The sequence below is a fragment of the Mustela nigripes genome, chromosome 14 (assembly GCF_022355385.1).
Source record: "Mustela nigripes isolate SB6536 chromosome 14, MUSNIG.SB6536, whole genome shotgun sequence".
In the NCBI taxonomy this organism is placed as follows: domain Eukaryota; kingdom Metazoa; phylum Chordata; class Mammalia; order Carnivora; family Mustelidae; genus Mustela; species Mustela nigripes.
In genome coordinates this window covers 11294729-11304128 of record NC_081570.1, presented here as the reverse complement: position 1 = coordinate 11304128, position 9400 = coordinate 11294729, and positions in this window count along the sequence as shown.

Below are 9400 nucleotides of genomic sequence, written 5' to 3'. Positions count from 1 at the left end.
GCCGGGGCTGGGGCGGCGCGGAGTGGGGTGGGGGGCTGGGTTCCCAGCCGTGGGGCCCTGGTCAAGCCCCTCCTCAGCGAACTGGAGATAGGATTAGAGGCCTGGATACTTTTTGCAAGTTGTGTACTTATTTTTGTAGGGCTCTTTGATGCCCAGGGTGCAAAATACGCAGTACCCAGGACGGACACACCGCCCGAGTCACCTCTTGCCCCCCCCCCCCAATCAAGGCCCCACCAAGGTTCCTAGTTTCTTTACTCTCCCCCAACCCTTCCCCGCTCACACAAGCACATGCTCTTCAAGGCGGGGCTGTGTCAAGGTCTCTGGTGCTCAGCACAGGGTTCAGCACGATTCCTGTCCCAGGTCACAGAGGCTCTGCGGGTGTGAGCGGTGTGCAAATGCACACCCCTACCCAGGGCTGGCTGAGGGGCTCCTCGGGGGGCCCAACCAGGGACTATGTGAACGGCGACAAGTGTGGACAAGTGGCTGTGGGATGATGGATAAGATGGCAGAGGGATGGATGGATGGATGGATGGATGGGCTGGTGGACAGACAGACAGACAGCCGCTGCCGAGAGGTGACTACCTGGCTAGGCAGGACTGTCTGGGAAGTGATGGATGGGGCTGGGCCCATGGGGGAAGGAAGGAAGGAGGGATGGATAGATGGACAGACTGACAGATGAGGGAGACAGATGAGGGGGTGGAGGAAGGCTGGGGGAGAGGGGCGGTGAGTGATGAGAGACCCTGCTGAGTGAGGGGACAGGGTCTTGCTGGGAAGGTTGTGGCAGAGATGATGTATGGGACTGGGTGAGGATGGATTGCTTACTGCTGGGCTGGCTGCAGACAGCAGGACAGACAGATGGACCCATGGATGGGTGGGTGGGTAGATGGGAGAGGAGTCAGCAAGGAGTGACCAGGGCCCCACTGAGACTGGTTGATGGATAGACAGATGGAGAGGGAGGAGGGGCAGGGGTGAGGTGGGCTAGGAGCTTCTGTCTCTCTTGCAGTGGTTCCTACAGACACCTGTGTGCCTGGACAGGGGTGTGCATGTGCGTGTGTGTGTGCATAGATATGTGTGCTGCTGGGGCTGTGACTGGGTTCACAGCACTTCCTAATACGTGTGTAGACTCATGAGGGCACAGGCCTGATGCTGGGCAAGGGAATAAGGGTCTGGAGGGTGTGGGGTCCCTCCCTTTCCCTTAAGGGGCCTGATGGGGTCCTGAGAAGTTTACCCAGAGAGCATGGTCAGAAGGGGACCTGGGGCAGGGCTCCCAGGGAATGGGGCCTTGTGTGTTCACCCGTGCCTTCAGGAAGGGGAACGGGCTGGGGTCAGACTTGGAGGTTCTCAGGCCCAGCAGAACGGCCACCCTGCCTTTCCTCCCTTCCTCATCAGAGCCTCCACCCCCAGCAGCCAAACCGTCGGGATGCAGGAAGCAGGCTGGCACCTGGCAGGTGCTGTGCCAGCCCAGCCCAGCCCCCAACTATGGTGTCAGTGATAAAAATAATCGCAGCTGGCGTTTACGGGGGACTTGCCATGTGCAGGCATTGTGCCAAGAGTTTTTCACACTTTCATGGCTCCCCCCCACAAGGTGCAATAGTATTATAATATTTTTATCCCCACTTGACCAAGGAGAAAACAATCTCTTCATCCAGGGCTAACTGTAAGTGGTGGCTGTGGGAAGGCGGAAGTGTGCCCTCGGCCCCTCACCACCCGTGGCACAGGGGACCCTAGCTGTCGGGCGGGACCATCACAGCTCACAACAGGGAGGGGACCAGGGTGGAAAGAAGACAAAAAGTCATCTCCAAAACTCAGCTTAGCTGAGTAGCTCTGGGACCATTGAGCCCATGGACTTGGATTCGGATCCCGGCTTTGCACTTATTGTGTGGCTTTGGGCAGGTCACTATACTGGCTAAGCCTCAGCTTCCTTATCTGTGAAATGGGGGATGTGCTGCTCACAGGCTGCCATGAGGATGAAATAAGATAATGCAGGAAAAGCACTTGGCAGGTCAGAGCACCCCAGGGCCACAGGGGGGTGGGGCGGGAACCCTGGAACTCAGGGAAGATCCCTCACTTTCCGCAGCAGCAGGAATACCCCCAAGAATCCCATCAGCCCCTGACTCCCTAATTCATCCTGGGCCTCTGGGTGTGGCTGAGCACTGTGCTTGGGCCATCCTTTCGTCTCGCTAAGAGGAAGACCCCCGCCCCCCACCAGCCTGCGTAACAGTTGGGAAAAGAGAGAAGGAACTAGCCCAGATCACACTGAGTGAGTTCTCTTAGCAGTGCAGCGGGAAGTGTGAAAATTAATAAAAGGGGACCCCGGGGCGCCTGGGTGGCTCAGTGGGTTGGGCCACTGCCTTCGGCTCGGGTCATGATCTCAGGGTCCTGGGATCGAGTCCCGCATCGGGCTCTCTGCTCAGCAGGGAGCCTGCTTAAAATAAAAATAAAAAATAAAATAAAATAAAATAAAAGGGGACCCCATCTAAAATGGAGTTGGGAGGGGGCGCCTGGGTGGCTCAGTCGTTAAATGGCTGCCTTTGGCTTAAGTCATGATCCCAGGGTCCTGGGATCCAGCTCCGCATCCTGCATTGGGCTCCCTGCTCAGCCGGAAGCCTGGTTCTCCCTCTCCTACTCCCCCTGCTTGTTGTGTTTCCACTCTTGCCAAGTCTCTCTCTGTCAAATAAATAAATAAAATCTTTAAAAAAAAAAAAAGTCTCCAACTCTTAATTTCGGCTCAGGGCCTGGTTGCAGGTTCATGAAATCAGCCCCCACGCTGGGCATGAAGCTTAAGATTCTTTCCCTCTGCCCTTCCCCCGCTAAACGTGATTGATTGATTTATTGATTGATTGATTAAAATAGAGTTGGGAGGCCCAAAGGGGGAGACCTCCTGCACTACCACTCTGCCACCTGTCAGTCCCAGACGCAGACAGAAAGAGATGCACCTTGCTGGTAGTCCTTTAATACTCCAGTCAGAAGGAACATTTCCTTTCCTGATCAGCAGCAACTTGGCCAATGAGAAACCTTCACCACCTGAACTCTCCAGGGGACTTTTGTTCAGAACAACCCCTACAACTTCCTCTTTTTTCTCCACAAAGTAACATTCCTCTCCTTTGCTTGTTGGACTCTCCTATGGGTTGCTTTTTCTAAATTGTAATTCTTTGCTATTCTTGAATAAACCCATTTTAAGGGTAAAGTAACTGGCTAGTTTTTTTTGTTTGTTTGATGTTCAACAAGTGCCTATTCATTTAACAAAGCCCAATGCCATGAACAAAAAGGGCAGCGCCAGCCCTCCTGGTGCTTATGTGCTAATGGGGCAGAGGGAGAAGCAGGCTTCCCACTCCATCCCAGGACCCTGGGATCATGACCTGAGCTGAAGGCAGATGCTTAACTAATTGAGCCACCTAGGCAGCCCCCCCCCCCCCTTTTAAAAAAAAGACTTCATTTTTTTGACACACAGAGAGAGGGGGAGATCAGACGATTAACAATACTATGTAGAGTGTGGGGCTGGTGGTAAGCGCCATGGAGAAAAACACAGCAAGGAAGGGAGATAGGGGAGTCCCATGCAGGGTAGCCTGCTGCCCTTTTATATAGGATGGTCAGGTAGAGTACCACAGTGAGCTAGATAACTGCCCGCAGGGACCTGAAGGAGATGAGGAAGGAAGTGTGGGAGGGAGTGATCCTGGCAGAGGAAAGGAAAGTGCAAAGGCCCTGAGGCAGGGCTACCAATTTGTCTTTGAAATTCTCAATCCAAAGGTTAATGAGGTACCTTCCAGGGCCCCGCCTCCAGTAAGGTCTTTCCCCTCTCTGGGCCTTAATTTTGTAAAATACGGAGGTGAGGGTTTATCTCCTGAGGTTCCCTTCCGCAGGATGTGCTGTGACTAGTTTTCCATGCATGGTCAAGGGGGTCTGTGGGTATGTCTGTAGGGGCTGGGAGAGCAAGGACTTCTGCCCTTAGGGATCTTGATCTTGAGCAAGTGACTCAGACCTTCCTGAACTTCAAACTTCTCATCTGTGAAGTGGGAATGGAGTCCCCACTTCTCGGAGTGCTTGTGTGTTTGGGATGAGGTTTTGCAGAGCTCTTAGTCAGGGTCTGGTTCATCACTGGTACTCGACGAGTGGGCACTGCTTTTCCTCTGGTGCTTAAGACACCTGGTTAAAGACTGGCCCTCAGAGAAGGGGGAAAGGCTGGTGGCCCAGGATGGCCAGGGAACTCTTCCGGGAGTGGAAGGTCTAAGCTCAGTTTGGAAGGAGAGGAGGAGGATGTGGCCAGAGTAGGAAGGGAAGGCCCAGAGAAATGAGGGTTGACAACCGGGAGCCAGAGTCGGGAGGAAGGGGGTCCCCCAGCGACACTGGCGCCGGAGCCCCCAGCGGCAGCGGGCCCAGGCTGAGGCCCCGCCCCGCCCCCAGCGGCAGCGGGCCCAGGCTGAGGCCCCGCCCCGCCCCCGAGACTCCGCCCCGCATCCAGGCCCCAGGGCAGGATTTGCTGGGAACCCACTTCAAAGGGTCCCAGGAAGCTTGAGCAAGCCCCAGAGGAAGCGGCACAGCCTCTAACCCAGCTCTGGGATTGGGGGAAACCCCGCAATTATGGGGGGGGGCCTTCCTCCCACGCTGTCCGCCTCCACTCCAAATGCGGAGCACACATTTTAGTACCCCCCTCCCCCAATCTCAAACCGTTCCATCGGGAGAGGGGAGCTCAGCGAAACTTCTGCTCAGGCACGTTCACCCGGAAAACCTCACCTGAGTCCAACTGCGGCTGCAATTGAGGCATGTGTTATTTGGGGAAAAAAAAAAAAAAAAAAAAGATTCCCGGTGCTCGCCTGTGTGCAGCCCGCAAGCATTTACTGAGCGCCTACTGCATCCCGCGCTCCAGTCCCTCCAGGAGCTCCCTTCCTAAAGGGGAGGGCAGGAGGGAGTAGTTATAACCTGAGAGCTGAGGTTAGTTACAGGGTGAACCGATCTGGCCGGGGGTGGGGGGAAGTGGGGGGGGGGGTGGGCAGCCCAGCCGCTCTTCAGCAGAGACTTCTGATGGGGAGTGTAACCAATGGCCGAGATTTAGTGCACAGTCCCCGCGTGCCAAGAGCTCTCCTGATGTCTCTCATTTAATCCAGCAGCAGTGCTGGAGGGCCAAAACCATTATTATGGTGCCCATTTTGCAGATAAGGCAGCTGAGGTTGTAAGGCTCTGCCAAAGCCACAGCCAGTTAAGCAGCAGAATCCCAGGTTCCTTGCTCACTGAGTCCTCCTCAGTGTGTGTACACTATGGAGCAGGTGCTCCCCTACACGTGGGGCACCCGTGTTGCTTCTCCTGGGCTCATCCGAGGTAAGTCTGAAAGAATGAGTGGGGGTGGCCGAGGTGGCCGAGGTGGACGAAAACACGTGGTGTATTTAGGAAAGAGCAGGGAGACTGGGGTGAGACATACTTAACTTCCTAGTTCTACCTCTGCCAAGGCCTTGCTGTAACTTTATTCATTTTTTTTTTTTTAAGATTTTATTTATTTATCAGAGAGAGAGAGGGAGAGAGCGAGCACAGGCAGACAGAATGGCAGACGGAGAAGCAGGCTCCCTGCTGAGCAAGGAGCCTGATGTGGGACTCGATCCCAGGACGCTGGGATCATGACCTGAGCCGAAGGCAGCTGCTTAACCAACTGAGCCACCCAGGCGTCCCACTTTATTCATTTTTTAAAAAGATTTTATTTAGAAGACATCCAGATGGCCAACAGACATATGAAAAAGTGCTCCATATCACTCGGCATCAGGGAAATACAAATCAAAACCACAATGAGATATCATCTCACACCAGTCAGAATGGCTAAAATTAACAAGTCAGGAAATGACAGATGCTGGTGAGGATGCCGAGAAAGGGGAACCCTCCTACACTATTGATGGGAATGCAAGCTGGTGCAGCCACTCTGGAAAACAGCATGGAGGTTCCTCAAAATGTTGAAAATAGAACTACCCTATGACCCTATGACAACTGCACTACTGGGTATTGACCCTAAAGATACAAATGTAGTCATCGGAAGGAGCACGTACACCTGAATGTTTATAGCAGCAATATCCACAATAGCCAAACTATGGAAAGAACCTAGATGTCCATCAACAGATGAATGGATCAAGAAGATGTGGTATATATACACAATGGAATACTATGCAGCCATCAAAAGAAATGAAATCTTGCCATTTGCGACGACGTGGATGGAACTAGAGGGTATCATGCTTAGCGAAATAAGTCAATCGGAGAAAGACAACTATCATATGATCTCCCTGATATGAGGAAGTAGAGATGCAACGTGGGGGGTTAAGGGGGTAGGAGAAGAATAAATGAAACAAGATGGGATAGGGAGGGAGACAAACCATAAGAGACTCTTAATGTCACAAAACAAACTGAGGGTTGCTTGGGGGAGGGAGGTTGGGAGAAGGGGGGTGGGGTTATGGACATTGGGGAGGGTATGTGCTATGGTGAGTGCTGTAAAGTGTGTAAACCTGGTGATTCACAGACCTGTACCCCTGGGGATTAAAATATATTATATGTTTATAAAAAATATTAAAAAATAGATTTTATTTATTTGAGGGTGGGGGCAGAGGGAGAGGGGGAAGCAGGCTCCCTGGGAGCCAGATGAAGGACTTGATCCTGGGACTCTGGGATTAGGAAGGACCTAAATCAGAGACAGATGCTTAACTGACTGAACCACCCAGGCATCCCTAGCTGTAACTTCAGGCAACTCTGTTCTCTCTGGGCCTCAATCTTCATCCGTAAAAATGGCTACAAATTAGCTTTTCCTTCCACAGCTGCTGGGAGGGTGAATGAGTTCTATGTGAAGGCGGCTTGGCCCATAGAAGGTCTTCAAGAGATGGAAATTGAAACAAATGGAGGGAACTGATTTAGAATGCCACCACTGGGGCGCCTGGCTGGCTCAGAGGGTATAGCAGGAGATTCTAGATCTCAGGGTTGTGGGTTCGAGCCCTAAGTGGGGTGAAGAGTTTAGCTAAAAATAAAACTGTAAAAAAAAAAAAAAAAGAATATCACCATGACATGTGAGCATCTACCGAGTAACTCCTGGGTGCAGGGCACTGTTCTAGCTGGTGCCTCACTCCCGGGAGCGAGGGGGGAAGGGACGGGGTCTGTGGATTTCAGCTTCCAGAAGCAGGGGATGAGACAGGTACCCATGAGGGTGTGCGCTACAGATCATGGTTGCCTGGGCTGGAATGTCAGCTGTAACTTTTAGCTTTGCTCCTTTGCGAAATGGGGACTGTCACAGTGCCCACCTTGTGGGGCTATCATGAGAACTAAGGGGGTCCGTATAGGTCAAGTGCCTAGAGCCAACTGGGCAGGGCCTGGCATGTAAGTCCTTTATAAGTGTTGGATACAATGTTGTTGTTTTTTTTTTTTTTCTCCTGCTGCTCTTGGCCAGAGGAAGGCACAGATGAAAGTGGGGTGGGTGAAGCTATTGTTTCAGTGCTGATCTTGGTCATCTGCTTGTCCCCAGCAGGCTGGTGGGCTGGAGGTGGGGACAGTGGGCGAGGAGGCTGGTACAGCCACACAGGAACACGCTCAACCTCACCCTGCCCGTACCCGAAGCCTCAGTGGCACTCAGGCCCCGCAGGCTTTTTGGGGCCTTTATGGGGGTAATTCTATCTCCATTAGGGTTTTATTATGTCACAATAAATACCACTTTTCGGTGCCGCGCTTCCTAAGACTCACCAAAGAACTTTCCTTGTCAGCATCCAGTCACCCTGAGCAGGAAGGACTCTGCTGGGTCGGGTTGGACGGGAAGGGTGTGTCACCAGGTGAGTGACTAAAGATGTAGGAGCTGTCCCTGCCCCCCACCTCCCACCAGTGCACACACCACCCCTTCCCACAGGCCTCTGCTCCCATGTCAAAGACGAGCGACATCTGTCTCTGGGCTCCGGGTCCCTAGCTAGGCACACACCTCTGAGCACATGGCGGGCAACAGCAGGGCCTGCCCGCACCCCTGCCACGTGGGGCCCACCTAGTGAGGTCCCCAAGGGAAACCCACGCAACTACACCTCCCACGCAGAGGACCGACCAACACAGTGCACGGTGACTCTCAGGCAACACAGAGCTTACCAACCCCTTCCTGCGCTCTTGGAGCGTAATCCCCACATGACACCCAACATACAGAGCCTGTATGGCAGGTCACACACATTTACGGGCAGGGTCCTACCTACGACATGTGAAATCTTCCATTCACCTTAGCCCGGAGTGTCCAGCACAACACGCAAAACACTCATCCACACAGTTACACACACATACACACCATGCATGCGCCATGGGGGAAGCCTAGGGCCCATAAACCCTGCCCAGCTCAGAGGCCGCTTCTTCCCCCTGAGTCGCTTGTGACTGTAGTCACAGCCGGGGTTTAACCAGGACGTCCCACAGCCCTGGCCTGTGCGGTGGACATGCACGACCTTCCTCTGCCATCACCATAAACCCCTGAAGGAGGTTAATCCATCTTCCCGATGAGCAGACGGAGCCTCAGAGAGGGGACATGTCCAAAAACCCGTGGGCTGACTCTAGCCCTTACCACGAGGGCACACACACACACACACACATCCTCTACACCCACATAGGCTTACACGCACGCTCACACACGTACAGCCACACACCTGCACACACGCACATACACTCACATGTGCGCAGGCATGCGCACACACACCCCGACATGCCCACATGCGCTCCCGCACACCAACACGCACGCTCATGGACACTTGCACGCTCACAGACTCTCAGAACACCAAGGCTCTCCTATCATCTTGGTCAAAGGCTTTAATTACGCTACCCCAACACCTGTAATTAGCCCTCCTCCTCCAGAGGAGGCGTCTGGACCCGCTTCCCAAGGGCAGGCGCCAAGGCCGAGAGAGGCCAAGATGTCCACAGCTGGCAGGGAGGACGCGGGGACTGGAGCAGCACAGCTGGGCCTTGGGCAAACGGATCCGGGGGAGTCGGGATAGCCCAGGATGGGGTCAAAGAGAGGGGAGGTGGACAGAGGGACCTGGAGCCTCTCAGGGAATCAGGCCTGCTACAGCTGCTCCTCCCTGACTGGCCAAATGGTGATTGGGCAATTGGCAGCCGTGGGTGGCCGGCAGGCGGGTGAGAGGACATTTCCCGTTTGTTTCACTAAGTCCGGCCGCTTCCGACTGCAGGAGAGATGAGCTCACGTCTGAGGAACCTTTGGGAAGAGGCCCCTTGAAGGGGCAGGTGGGAGGCAGGTGCCCTCCAAAATGTGGAGACAGACTGACTGATTCAGCCATGCCAGGGGTGGGGTGTGGGGTGCTCCAACAGCAGCCTCCTGCCTGCCTTTTCCCCCCGCAATGGGCAGCGATGGAAGCAGAGACTACCTAGATTCAAATCCTGGCTCTACTTCCTTAGCTGTGCAACCTTTGGG